This window comes from Triturus cristatus, chromosome 7 (genome assembly GCF_964204655.1).
Source record: "Triturus cristatus chromosome 7, aTriCri1.1, whole genome shotgun sequence".
Taxonomy (NCBI): Eukaryota; Metazoa; Chordata; class Amphibia; order Caudata; family Salamandridae; genus Triturus; species Triturus cristatus.
Window position 1 is genome coordinate 1,174,859,073 of NC_140590.1, and position 15,534 is coordinate 1,174,874,606.

Consider the following 15,534-nt stretch of genomic DNA (forward strand, 5'->3'; position numbering starts at 1 on the left):
TCGGCCATCAAGCAAGAGAGACTGTGATAAAACTTTTCCCCAAGTCCCATGTACAGCACCTTACTGCTAGATAGGACTATAGTTCTAGTAATAGTCCTTTCACTGTTTTAATCGTTTTAAACGTTTTTTCATTCTTATCTAATTGTGTGAGGTTTTAAACAAGCTTTTGTTTATTGAGACAATATTGTAACAATTTTAATTAATTGAACAATAAAGATTTATTCATTCATTCAGTGATATAATCTGATGTACTAAGGTGAATCGCTTCTGCGTGCTAAATAAAGTTCAATGAATGTTGAAGACACCATAACATATTCTAAGATGCTGTTTGTTGCATGATTTACTTTCCAAACCTTTTGAGGGTGTGGCTCATACACAGACTCATACAGCCAAACCAGACTCTTTGCTCGACGCTGGCTCGGGTCTTACTGTTAATTTCTTACCTATGTTTATGGGCAACAAATGTTGATGGGGTCACAAGGGGCAGAGTCATGGAAAGCAGTTTAACAATCAACTTTTATGGTTTTTTTTAAAACAACTCTGCCACAAAGAAATTGGCAACAAGGAGAAAGGTGACAGTAAATCTGTTCTGGCTTAACTGGTTGCAAAGGCCACATTTTCAAATATGCTATGGGGTCAAAGCACCTGCTGCAGAGATCTTTGCGTGCTGAGTAAATCTGAAGGAAAAATAATAATGGGAAGATAACTATGGTGATAAATGCATGAGCCGGAGATATCTGTGTTTCGTCCAGTCACAGTTTTGTCGCAAAGTAGCATTGAGGGTTAATATGTCTCCTGCAAAGGACAACATGTAACACGCAGATTACATATTTGTAATTTATGTAGATAAGTAAGTGGGTTACTGCTTTTAGCACAGAGATCATTTTGTTACTTGCACTTTCTATATTGTCATCCTTCTAATCTAGCACAGCGAGCTATGAAGAACGACGTGTGACTCATATACCTTGGAGCCCTTATTCAGGTCCACTAGAATTATGTGATGTTACAGTCAATGCATTTTCTTCATAATTATGGATTTGACCCATTTTCCATATAATCCATCATTTGCTGCGTAATCTGCAGATTTCATCACCAATATTTGTTTCTTGCTCGAATTTATTAAAAGCACAGTAACACATGTAGCCACACAGTGGAAGGTCCTTTGCAAAGGTTGAGTTGTCACCTTTCTGTTGCTTATTTCTATATTTGGGTGTCAAAGTGGTACTAATGAGAAGAAACTTTTGCCCAGATAATGTCAACATAAATTCCAAAACAATGATATAATACTAGCACTAGATGTATTGCATTATGCTACATAATTTGCCTTTTCATGCCACATAATATGTATTTTCTTGGCACATAATTTAGTGAACCCTGCCACACAATTTGGACTGTCCCTACCACATAATTCCAGTGGCCCTGTCATCGTTGCATAATGAAACACATCCTGTACATTGAATTATACACTTGTATGATTTATTGTCAACGTAAAATGCGTGCATGTGATGTAAATCGCTTTGACCCCCTACATGGTGAGTAGCACTATAAAAGAATTACATTTTAAATAATGTGGCATTAAAATTGTTATCCATGTAAATACTTGTACATACAAATACATCTTAAATTCCAGTGCATATACATCTGTTTTATATATGATTGAACAAAGTCAACAGCTTGCTTCCTAATCCTAGTTTCTGTAAGTACTTAAGTAAAGGCATCGGAAGCTGCGTGCCTTTGTTTCCCGTCCATATCTGGCATCTTGGTGGTAGGCTCGAGATAGCTCCCAGTCAGGGTGCTACTCGAACAAAGGAGGGCTGACTGCCCTTTAAATGAGGCCTTTGTTTGTGGCCCAGCTGGGGTGAAAGTAAAAAAGCCCCCCCCCCCCTACACACACACACATGCTCGTTGCTTCTCCGAAGGGAAAGCAGACAACGTGCAGGCGCAGCTGAATTTGTCCCGGTGTCGGAAAACTACACCGGGTCATGTTCAGGATATGATATGGGGCCCAACTTCTTGAGAGGGGAGAGGGCGTCCACCCTGTGAATATAGAGGGCGGACGGCGTCCACCCTCGTATGCCCCCGACTTGTGCCCTGAGCACAGGTACAGCGCAGGGTACAGGACAGGTGCAGCAGCCGCTGAGTCGCCGGGCTCGCATCCACTCCCTCCTCCCTCGCCCATGAGCCTGTGCTGTGGTTCCCCTTCCTTCATGTGCCGGGGGGCATCCCATGCCGCCCGCGGAGTGGGCCAGGGTATGGGAGTTGTGATGGTACAACCGTACAGGGCACGTCTTCGGTGCAATTGGCACAGGGCCGGGGGGGGGGGGGGGGGGTAAGTGATCTACCTCGTTAATACCGGAAGCACCGCAGCCCGACTCCAAGCAACAGCTCTTTTAAAGCGCCACAATCATGAGCTGAATGAAGCCCCTGTTCCAGTCCTGGGACCCGCATTCATGTTACCTCGCGCCGCGCACCTGAACCCCATACTGCAGCTGGCATCCCTGCTGCCCTTACAGTGGGGCAGTCGGGCAGAAACACAGCTCTGCCGACACATTTCAATCCTGACAGTAGGAAGCCACTCCTGACCTGCAGCGCCCGGGTATTCCATCTCTGGGACCCACACCCTGCTTTCAACCCTGAGCTGTAGCGCCCCTGCTCTTCTAGCCCCGGGAGCAGCACACCATCCCTGAGCTGTAGGCTGTAGCACATCACTCCTGACCTGCAGCGCCCGTGTATTCCATCTCTGGGACCCACACCCTGCTTTCAACCCCGAGCTGTAGCACCCCTGCTCTTCTAGCCCGGGAGCAGCACACAGCTCTGCAGATGCACACCATCCCTGAGCTGTAGGCTGTAGCACATCACTCCTGACCTGCAGTGCCGGGGTATTCCATCTCTGGGACCCACACCCTGCTCTCAACCCCGAGCTGTAGCACCCCTGTGCTCTTCTAGCCCCGGGATCAACACACAGCTCTGCAAATGCACATCAGCCCCGAGCTGTAGGCTGTGGTACATGACCTGCAGCGCCCGGTTGTTCCAGCTGTGGTACCCACGCACAGCTCTCAACCCTGAGCTGTAGCGCCCCTGCTATCCTAGCCCCGGGACCAGCGCACAGCTCTGAAGATGCACATCAGTCCTGAGCTGTGTGACATCACTCCTGACCTGCAGCGCCCGGTTGTTCCAGCTGTGGGACCCACGCACAGCTCTCAACCCTGAGCTGTAGCGCCCCTGCTATCCTAGCCCCGGGACCAGCGCACAGCTCTGCAGAGGCACATCAGTCCTGAGCTGTGGGACATCAGTCCTGACCTGCAGCGCCCGGTTGTTCCAGCTGTGGGACCCACGCACAGCTCTCAACCCCGAGCTTTAGCGCCCCTGCTCTTCTAGCCCCGGGATCAACACACAGCTCTGCAAATGCACATCATCCCTGAGCTGTAGGACATCAGTCTTGACCTGCAGCGCCGGGTTATTCCATCTCTGGGACCGACACATAGCTCTCAACCCTGACCTGTGGCGCCCCTGCTACACTGGCACCAGGACCAAGACACAGCTCTGCAGAGGCACACCACTCCTGACCTGCATGGTCACTGCTAGTTCTGCCTTCCTACTTACCTGATGCGGGATGCGCCCCTCTGGGTCGCGGAGACAGGTGGAACCGTGGAAATGCCGATACAATTTCACTCTCCGCGCCTGGTGAGTACTCTATAGCACCAAACAGCACCAATGTGCATGGTGTGACGTCACCTTCAGTAATTGCGCGCCCTTTTCCGGCGCCGACCACTCGAGGGGTAATGCCAGCTGTGAGGTAGCGCCTGTGTGACCGGGCAGTAGGCGCATCTCACCCCACAGTCCGGCGTTCTGACGTTTACAAGAGATTATCTGCAGCACCTGTGCGGGTAACCTGGCAACAGCCGTGAGAACCGAGACGCATCGGCAGAGCTGTGCGTGAATCACAGCAGTGGATTAGTAGGCGACTGTGCTTTTTAAATTGACCGAGACTTAATTAAAGTGTTGTTACCGTCCAACAATCTAGGAATGAATGCAATACATTTCTCTGCCACTCTTATCTCTGTCACACATCAGGATCACAGAATCACCGGATGCTGAGCCAACGTCTGCAGCTCTGGCCGTTGCTGCACACCCTGTCCCTAATGCGCTATGGTGAATCCTTCCAATCTAAATTATACAGCTATGGCGGGAGACTGTGCCTATAGCAGCCTTTGGGAAGTTAAATAACAATTTGACCCCAATATTCAGTGCATAATCAAGTTTATCTTGGGGCTGACCGCCACCCTTCTCTGTCCACTATAAACTGTGACGCGTTTACGGCACGGGACGTTCACCATGACCTTTTACCTCACTGCTGTAAACAGTCGATCGAGTCTGCGAGGGCAGCGGGAGGGGGAGCGAAGCGATGCGCTGAATTTAAAACGCACCGCTCAAACACCAGTGGACCCTGGGACCCTTTCTCCTCCCCGGGACACCGGATGTACCCCCCTGTTCAATGCCACTGACACCGAACGCCAGAAGACCAAGGCCGCCTGTCCTGCCACCTCAAAATACTAGTGGCGGCTCCTCTGCTGTGGCGGAGGAGGGTCGCCTCACCGCTTTCAAGCAGTTCAAATAAACGAAACATAAAAGGAAAATAACTTTGTAAGTGATCATTTTATGCTTCTGTGCTGCTTTGCGGATGGGCGGTTATGCTCGGAGCAGGGGAGGAGTGGTTTGCCCACTCCTTAGTGCACATGACTGTTTGGCCGGCCCTCTGTTTGGCTGGTGCACTTTGTGCTGTCTGGAGCCAAAGTAGGCCCTCAAGGCCCAGCCAAACAGTCATGGGCACTTTCCCTGTTCTCCACGCAGGTTGCATTACAGCCTGCATAGAGAACATGCCCAGGCCCCCATTCCCTGGCTGGGAGTCGAACCATGATGCTCCGACCAATCACAATGCTGCATTGCAGCATTGTGATTGGTCAGGGGATCCTGAATGCTTACCAATCACAACGCTGCGCTGAGAGCTGGAGCAGAGACGTGGGACCCGGCGTCAAGGTAGTGTTTATTTTTTAATAAATTGTTTACATTGCGTCGCCCCTGCGCGCACCCCATCGCAACCAGCCCGCCACCGGGGGGCTGTACCGGCCACCACTGCTTATAAACAAAAAAGTGTGGCCGCACTGAGCGTCCATGCAGCCCTGATGCAAACCGCAACTTGGGGTAGAAACAGCCCTAACAAGCCCAACTTACCGTAACTTCAACCGACACACCACAAAAGCTGGCCCGAACTAACCAGACATCCCACGACGACAGTGCTGTCAGCGGGGAAACAATGAGGGCAGCAATTGTGTGGGGCAGGTATAAGTACCTGACCACAGCCCGTCAGGCGCCAGACATGACACAGGGTGCATGCCGAAATAGATGGACCTCCCCCCCCCTTGTCCTGTAGACTGGCCGGATGGTTTGTGTGCCAGAATGCGGCACTAAGGGATCACCCTTTTAAGAGGGCACTCAGGTAGCCACAGAGCTGAGTGTGAATCACAGTACTGGATTAGTAGGGGTTGTTGTCAGGGTGAGGTAAATCAATAGAGCCATATCATGGTTCCTCTTGGATGTTTGGGACTGCTACACGTCACAACTGAGGGGCTGTGGCAGAGTTTTGTTGATGTCTCCCCTGGAATAGCATGCCATGAGTGAGATGCCTGTTCAGAGGGGGATATTTACATACATTTCAAGCAACGCAGGGAAGCTAGCAAAGTGGCTGTGCTGCGTTGTGTGAAAGGAAGACAGAACAAATGCGCCATATCATCTAAGATATATCGCATACATGATGAGAGATTACAATCTGTATGTATACCTATACTGAAAACAGCTGTATTGACGATTACGCCTGACATATGTCTGTGAAAATGTCAATATCTTAAAAACTAATAAAATACTATACAAAAAAACCCCAAAGATATGGCACCTTTCTGCTGTCTCATAGCAGTGGCACACTGCATGCTGTCTGGCACCAATGCAGGCACCCTTGCCCCATGGGTGCTTGCCAGGGCTTTAAGTGGGAGAAAAAAAACGTGGCGGTGCTCTAACATGGGCGTGGTAAACCTCTTAAGCCCTTGGGTGCGTCAGTGCGTAGGACGGCCCCCGGCCGTCCGGTCACATGGCACTGGGAATCCCTCTGGTGCAGGCACCAGGGGGATTCCCTTTCCCCCCCCCCCAACAGCCTCGGGAGCTGGGGAAGATCTTCCCCAGAGGCTGTTTCTTTGGTTTACTGAGAAAAGAAACAAGCAGCTGGGTTGTAGAGGACTGCACTGCCAAGACAAGTCACAAAAAAGTGGTCAAATATTGCCCGCCTAAGATGGCCACCTGCCATATGACCATAAATCGCAATAACATTCACAGGGGTATGAGAGGCAATATTATAGGAAATTATCTACAGTATATACATTAAGTACGAAAAATTAATGAGTCCACGTCGTTGCTTGTATTTTTTTGTTTTTATTTGTGATGTGCTCAAGGTGCGTAGGAGAGTAGGATCTGCACTTATGTTGCCCCCACTTTTTTTCTGATGTTAACACTGGTTTCTGGCTATAGTCTGGCTGGGTCCCTGCTAATCAGGGCCCCAGTCTCTCTGTTCTCGCTAAACAACTTGGAGTGCATATTGGATGCACTAGTGATTGGATACTGTGGTACCTTATGAGCCCCTAGTATATGGTACCTTAGGTACCAAGGGCATAGGTACTTCACAGGCCTACCAGGGGCTGAAGCATGTATTATGCCACCCCTGGGAAGCAGACTAAATCTGACACCACAGGCCAGCTACTGCAGCCTGGGTGAGGTATTGTTAGCACTCCTCACTGAGGTATAGGTTCCTATATCTCACCATACACACACATATAAACCTATCAGTCACCCCTAAGGCAGGCCCTATCAATCCTGAGGGCAGGGTGCTTGGTTTACAATGTGAGGGGGAGCCTCTGCATGAGCAGGGCCCCTCTGCAGCTGGCAGAGTCTATTCCCTGTGGCTTTTTGTGGATGCGGTTAAACCATATACTCTTAAGTGCATTATAACCTACCGGTAAATGCTAACTTTGGAATGACTGCATCAAAACATGTCGTGTTTGGTGTCAAACAACTTGGAATCATACCCCCACACCAGTAGCTGGTGTGGGAGTATGATCCCACCCTTCTAGAGGGGACGACATATACCTACTGTGGAAACACGGTAGAAATCTGAAACAGCCCTGGCATCAAAAAATGGATGCCACCAGCATAGACACTGGGCTGCCCTCCTGCTGCTGACTGAAACTCACAGTGGAGGAGGCCCAAGAATAGGCATCCTGTCACAGGGAGGTGTAACCACTGGGTGGGTGCACTCCTAGAGTGCTTTGAAGGCCTTCACTGGGGAGCAGTAGGCTCCTCTGTGCATATGCCAGCTCAAACCGGTTCAGGGGCTACCTGCCCCTGCTCTGGCGTGAAACTGGACAAAGGGAAGCAGGTGTAACCACCCACTCCCCTGACCCTCCCAGAGGTGTGGTCATAGAGCTAGTCCCTCCCTTTCCTTTAGTATAAGATAGGGAAACCTTGCCATTGCAAATCAGATATCCCTGGCCGACGCTCTACAAGAAGAATCCTGGCCCTTCGACGTTCAATCCCCTTGGGAAGACTGAAGAATCTCCCTTGGAGTCAAGGAGTGACTCCCCTGCTTGGCAGGCACCAAAAACTTGAATCAACAGTTGCAAACTTTCCCGCTCCTACTGGAGTCCGAAGTCCCTGCAGCCCCGGAAGTGGATTTCCTGACTTCTCGACAGCCATTGTTAGTCCCCAGCAGAGCTGAGGCGAGTGGACCCCACGAGTGACGAGGAACAGCAATACCCGGGTACCATGCACTATTGTCAAATGCAACCCCTTCACGACATTCTACAAACTTGTGCATTAGACCACATGTGGTCCAAGCCTCCAGCAGGATTTCCCTTGAAAATCAGAGGCCTACCTTGTCCCGAGTGAGCGTGGGCTCCTGTGAAGCGAATCCTCACAAGGCTTCTTTGCGATCCCTTGCTGGCTGGTTTGTGGGTCCCCTAAAGACTTTCTCATCAAACCAAAGGGCTCTCCTGGTTGCCCCAGGTATGCCCTGACTTACCATTGCTGGGTTAGTCCCTCAGACTATGCTGATCTGCACCGCTGACTTTCTTCAATTTCCACAAGACTTGCTGTTGCCAAGGCTTGTTGGCTCCAATCCGGTTGCCGACACCTCAGTAAGCTGCAAACTTTGTGGGACACTCCGAATCCAGCTCCTGTTCATCGTCGACACCTCCTGGACCTCGTGGCTGAAGAGTCAAAACACCCTTGATCACCTGAAATCACCCGACTTCCGTGGGCATCCATCTTCCTTGCCCCGGGTCACTGGCAAGTGACTGTGAACACTGTCCCTTCTGCTTTCAAGTCTTCTTCATATTGAATCCAGCCTTGGATTCCACCGGACACTTCTCCAGCCTTCACAAGCAGCAAAACTTCTTCGGCGTCCATAGAAAACGACGACGCGACCCGACACCAAAAGACACCTATGCACCCGGCTTCCCTGGATGAGGTACCTCGTGCACTCCGGTGCTCCTGTGGGTGTTGGCCCTCGAACTACTTACCTTGTAAGTGGCTTGCTTGTAGACTCTCTAGAAGTACCCTTAAACTTTAAAAATCCAACCGTGACTTGCTCCATTGAAATCAATAGGGAACCCGCGGCTGTGTTCTCACACTGCACGCGTCTCCCATGGGTCCTTTACTTACCTGCCTTGGGTGGATTATTGAGGCCCCAGTGATTCTACAGGCCCTAGGCCTGTTCCCCTTGCAAGTCGACATTCCTAAACCTCTTTTTTAGTATATGGTCTGGTACGCCCCTAGGGCCCCAGCCATATTTGTCCTTAACTTATTGTGAAACGTTGATATTTGCATATGTTCCTGACCTCTAATCTCATAAAGAGATTAGTAGAGTGTGTCTAGTAATAAATACATATATATATTTGATATATATACCTGTGTGGTGTCCTTTCATTTGGTAATTCAAGAGATTATAAGGTAAAACAAGCTGCTTTACATTCCTCTGAGACTTAGCCTGAAGGCTGCTCTCCACAGCTACCACTAGGATAGCTTTCTTTAAAAGGTTGTCTTAAACCTATCTACCATAAGAGTCGAATTGGACTGGTTCAAGGTGGCCACTATAACTAGTGACCAGCATATGCCAGGCCAACTTCTCACATTGGTGGGCAGCGTGTGGGATTCCAGCTTTCCATTGTTTTACCCGAAAATCTCTATTTGAATTACTAACTGAAAACCACTAAAGGTACTCAAGGTACATATAAAGTCAAGCTTAGTATCAATAAGTTGTTTGTGAAGGGACAGCACACCCTTGCTACAGCTCAAGCTAGGATTAGTAGGCCACAAACTAGTGTAGGTAGTACAACACTGCACAACACTAGAATGTCCTCAAGGGATGGAGCCAGTGGGTCCACCCAGCCTCAGTATAAGGACATGACCTTCTTTGACTTGAAGACCATGTGTGTTGCAAGACACCTGAAGCTAGGACAGAGTCCCTCCACACTAGGCCTGATAGATCTGCTGACAGCAGATGGTCTGAGGTTGGCTCTAGGAGCTAACAGATCTGAATGAGGGAGTGGGCCAATTACAGTGTCTGGGTCAGATGATGAAAATCAAGATGACCAGGACTCTGTGATTGAAGGGCCAGAACCAGAAGGATCTGAACTGGTCAGAGGAATTCTCCCTAAGAGAACTGACAGAGTGGAAGAGAGGCCTATGTCCCCTTCAAATGACTCTGACCACTCATATCACTCTGGCAGAGAATCTGTCCATCAGAGTAGCTCATACTTTAATAGAAGAGAGAACTCCACTGAAAGAATGTACAAACTCCTGCAGTATGAGGAAGCAAGGTTTGCCCTTAAGACCAAGCAGTTGGTATTAGATAAAGAAGCCCTTGAGCTCCAGAGAGCTTCTAGAAAAGAGGGATTAGAACCCCCTGGTGGCAGCAACAGTGTCCCTAGAGTCAGAGATTACATTCCAGACCATAGGAACCTGTCCAAGGTTGTTCCTCCCTACCAGAGTGTTGATGCTATCCACAAATGGATAACTGCTTTGGAGAGGGCCTGTAGAGTATAACAGGTCCCCCAGAAACAGTGGGCAGCAATCTTGTGGCTCTCCTTTGCAGATAAAGGTAGAGACAAGCTCCTCACTGTTAGAGAAGAGGATGCTGATGACTATGAAGTCCTGAAAAGTGCATTAATAGATGGGTTTGGCTTAACCACTGAACAGTACAGGCTGAAGTTCAGAGACACCCAGAAAGCACAGAATCAGGACTGGACAGACTTTGTAGATTGTGCAACCAAGGCTCTGGAGGGTTGGTTGGTTGGTAGTAGAGTTATTGATTTTAAGGGATTGTATAATCTTATGATGAGAGAACAGATCCTTAATAATTGCCAAAACGAGTTGTTACATCAGTAACTGGTGGACTCTGATCTGACCTCTCCCCAAGAATTGGGAAAGTAGGCAGACAAATGGGTCAGAACCAGGGTGAGGCAGAAAACCCAGAACCAGGGGGTGACACTAAGAAGTAGAATCCTAAAGGCTCTGAGAAAGGTGGGGATAAGTCAAAAGACCAGAAGTCTTCACAAGGGCCCCAAAAATCTGCATCTGGTTGGGATTCACAGTCTACAAAGGGAAAAGGCCAAAAGAAGCCCTGGTGGAAATTCTGTAAACAGAAAGGGCACTGGACTTCTGATTTTAACAAGTCCAAAGACCAAACCACTACCACTCCTTCCCCTAAGGCATCTGTTCTCCCTAGTTCAGCTACTGGTGGAGGTGGTACTCAGAATAATGGTGTAGTAGGGTTGACCCTGGGTTCTGAAGTGGACTCTGGCCTAGTCAGAGTACCCACTCAGGCATTGCTGGTTTGCGATGGAGACATTGATATGTCCTTCCTAGTGAGCCACAGTAATCTGGGCAAATACAAACAGCAGCCTGTAATAAATGGCAAACAGACTTTGGCATTCAGGGACACAGGTGCTAGTGTCACCATGGTGGCAGAGGATCTTGTGGACCCTGGGCAGATCATCCTGGGTGAAATGTACCAGGTTACCAATGCAAGCAATGTCAGGACAAACCATAGTCTGGCAGTTGTGAATTTCTCCTGGGGAGGGGTAACTGGCCTCAAAAAGGTAGTAGTCAGTGCAGACCTCCCTGTCGAATGTTTGTTGGGCAATGATCTGGAGACTTCAGCCTGGTCTGAAGTAGAGTTATGGACTCATGCAGAGATGTTGGGCATACCTGCAGAGGTATTTGCTGTGACCAGGTCACAAGCCAAAATGCATCAAACTGAACCAGCTCTGGATCCTGAAAGTATGGACCAGGTGCTACCCAAGAAGAGGAGCCGTAGGGTTAAGGCAGTGCCTTCCCCTCTGTCTCAGATTCCCCTCCTGAGGGAGGAGAAGTATATCCTGAAGAAGGAACTGCCCCAGAGGGACTTGAGCCTGATCAGGTTGATTTCTTGGGGGCAGCAGGACCTTCCAGGGAAGATCTGAGTAAGGAGCAACAGTGCTGCCCCTCTCTTGAACCCCTCAGACAGCAGGCTGCTGCTGAGGCTGCTGGGATTGCTAGCGGGTCCCATAAAGTTTATTGGGATGAGGGCCTCCTAAATTCTGAGGCTAGAGACCCTACCCCTGGAGCCACCAGGAGGTTGGTAATATCTCAGATGCTTAGGGAGTTGCTCTTGACCCTAGCACATGACATCCCTTTAGCAGGACACTTGGGCCAAAACAAGACCTGGGACAGGATTGTTCCACATTTTCATTGGCAACACATGTCAGAGGACACCAAGGAGTTTTTTCGCTCCTGTGTCACTTGCCAAGCCAGTGGCAAGTCAGGTGGCACAACAAAGGCCACCCTGATACCACTACCTGTGGTGGGGGTACCATTTGAAAGGGTAGGGATTGACATTGTTGGTCCCCTTGACCCTCCAACAGGATCTGGGCAGAGGTTTATCCTGGTGGTAGTGGATCATGCCACCAGGTACCCAGAAGCAATTCCCCTCAGCACCACCACAGCCCCTGTGGTGGCAAGAGCCCTCATTGGAGTTTTCTCCAGAGTGGGTTTCCCTAAGGAGGTTATATCTGACAGAGATACCAACTTCATGTCAGGGTATCTAAAAGCAATGTGGAAGGAGTGTGGTGTAAACTACAAGTTCACTACTCCCTATCACCCACAATGCAATGGGTTAGTTGAAAGGTTCAACAAAACCCTAAAGGGAATGATTAAAGGCCTCCCAGAAAAGCTTAGACGAAAATGGGACCTTTTACTTCCCTGCCTTCTGTTTGCATACAGAGAGGTCCCACAGAAGGGGGTTGACTACAGCCCTTTTGAACTTCTGTTTGGGCATCCTGTAAGAGGTCCATTATGTTTGGTGAAGGAGGGCTGGGAGTTACCTCTCAAACCTCCCAAACAGGATGTGATGGACTATGTACTTGGTCTCCGCTCCAGGATGGCTGAATACATGAAGAAGGCAACCAAAAACCTGGAGGCAAGCCAAGAACTACAAAAAAATTGGCATGACCAAAAGGCTGTGCTGACTGTATACCAGCCAGGACAGAAAGTGTGGGTGTTGGAGCCTTTGGCCCCAGCAGCTCTCCAAGACAAGTGGAGTGGCCCCCATAGAATAGTTGAGCAAAAGGGAGAAGTCACCTACTTTGTGAATCGAATCTTGGAACTCCCAGGAGCCCCCTTAGGGTGCTCCGTGTCAACAGATTGAAACCATATGTTGACAGGGCTGACATGGGCTTGCTCATGGCAACTGATGAGGAACAGGAGGAGGAGACTGACCCTATCCCTGCACTCACAGAACCCTGATGATGGGTCAGTAGATGGTGTTGCTTTGGCAAGCAGCCTCACTGACCATCAGCAAACTGAATGCAGACAAGTTCTGCAGCAGTTCAGACATATGTTTAGCCTGACCCCTAGTCAGACTTCCTGGTGCACCCATGAGGTGGACACTGGAGACAGTCTGCCTGTCAAGAGTAAAATCTACAGGCAACCTGACCATGTCAGGGACTGTATCAGGACTGAAGTCCAGAAAATGTTGGAACTAGGTGCAATTGAGCCTTCAGATAGCCCTAGGGCTCATCCAGTAGTCCTTGTGCCTAAACCTCATATCCAGGGTGGTAAGAAAGAAATGAGGTTTTGTGTAGACTACAGAGGCCTCAATGCAGTCATCCAGACTGATGCCTATCCAATTCCCAGGGCAGATGAGCTCATTGATACCTTGGCCTCAGCCAAATATCTGAGTACATTTGACCTAGCAGCTGGCTAATGGCAAATCAAGTTAGCTGATGATGCCAAGGCCAACACCGCATTTTCAAAAGCAGGCCTCGCTATCAAGGCCACTAAGTGCCAGATAGGGCAGAGTCAGGTTGTGTACCTGGGCCACCTTGTAGGTGAAGTCCAGGTTCAACCATTGCAGAGCAAAATCCAGACCATAATGGAATGGGTAGCTCCAACCACCCAGACACAGGTGAGAGCCTTTTTAGGCCTGACTGGGTACTATAGGAGGTTTGTTAAGGGATATGGATCTATAGTGACCCCCTTAAATGATTGTACCTCAAAGAAAATGCCAGAAAAGGTTCAGTGGACAGCTAGCTGTCAAAAGCCATTTGATGACCTAAAGCAGGCCATGTGCACTGCCCCCATCTTACAGAGTCCAGACTACACAAAAAAGTTCATTGTCCAAACTGATGCTTCTGAGCTGGGTGTGGGAGCTGTACTATCTCAACTGAATGATGAAGGTCAAGACCAGCCAGTAGCTTTTATAAGCAGAAGGCTGACCCCTAGAGAGAAACGTTGGTCAGCTATAGAGAGGGAGGCCTTTCCTATGGTGTGGGCCCTGAAGAAGCTGAGGCCATACTTGTTTGGCACTCACTTCATAGTTCAGACTGACCACAAGCCCCTCCTATGGCTTAAACAGATGAAAGGTGAAAACTCTAAATTGCTAAGGTGGTCCATTTCCCTACAGGGGATGGACTATACAGTGGAACATAGACCTGGGACCCAACATGCCACTGCAGATGGACTCTCAAGGTATTTCCACTTAGAATACGAAGACTCAACTGGTCAAGGTTAGTTTAGTGTCCCTGCGTCTGGGGGGGTTGTGTAGGAGAGTAGGATCTGCACTTATGTTGCCCCCACTGTCACAGGTAGGTGTAACCACCTTTCAGACTGGATTTAGTGTATTGGGGCTGGGTGGATGCACTCCTAGAGTGCTTTGAAGTCCTGCACTGGGGGAGCAGTAGGCTCCTCTGTGCATATGCCAGCTCAGACCGGTTCAGGGGCTACCTGCCCCTGCTCTGGTGCGAAATTGGACAAAGGGAAGCGGGTGTAACCACCCACTCCCCTGACCTTCCCAGATGAGTGGTCATAGAGCTAGTCCCTCCCTTTCCTTTTGTATAAGATAGGGAAACCTTGCCATTGCAAATCAGATATCCCTGGACGACGCTTTACAAGAAGAATCCTGGCCCTTTGACGTTCTACTACCTTTGGAAGACTGAAGAATCTCCCTTGGAGTCAAGGAGTGACTCCCCTGCTTGGCAGGCACCAAAAACTTGAATCAACGGTCGCAAACTTTCCCACTCCCGCTGGAGTCCGAAGTCCCTGCAGCCCCAGAAGTAGATTTCCTGTCTTCCTGACGGCCATTGTGAGTCCCCAGCAGAGCTGAGGCGAGTGGACCCCACGAGTGACGAGGAACAGCAATACCCGGGTACCATGCACTATTGTTGAGTGCAACCCCTTCACGACGTTCTATGAACTTGTGCATTGGACCACGTGTGTTCCAAGCCTCCAGCAGGATTTCCCTTGAAAATCAGAGGCCTACCTTGTCCCGAGTGACCGTGGGCTCCTGTGAAGCAAATCCTCATGAGGCATCTTCACAATCCCTTTCTGGCTGGCTTGTGGGTCCCCTGAAGACTTTCTCATCAAACCAAAGGGCTCTCCTGGTTGCTCCAGGCCTGCCCTAAATTACCCTTGCTGGGTGAGTCCCTCAGACTATGCTGGTCTGCACCGCTGACTTTCTTCAATTTCCACGAGACTTGCTGTTGCCAAGGCTTGTTGGCTCCAATCCGGTTGCCGACACCGCAGTAAGCTGCAAACTTTGTGGGGCACTCTGAATCCAGCTCCTGGTCATCGTCAACGCCTCCTGGACCTCGTGGCTGAAGAGTCAAAACACCCTTGATCACCTGAAATCACCAACTTCCGTGGGCATCCATCTTCCTCACCCCGGGTCATTGGCAAGTGACTGTGAACACTGTCCCTTCTGCTTTCAGGTCTTCTTCATCTTGAATCCAGCCTTGGATTCAACCGGACACTTCTCCAGCCTTCACAAGCAGCAAAACTTCTTCGGCTTCCTTAGAAAACGACGACGCGACCCGACACCAAAAGACACCTATGCACCCGGCTTCCCTGGGTGAGGTAACTCGTGCACTCCGGTGCTCCTTGTGGGTGTTCGCCCTC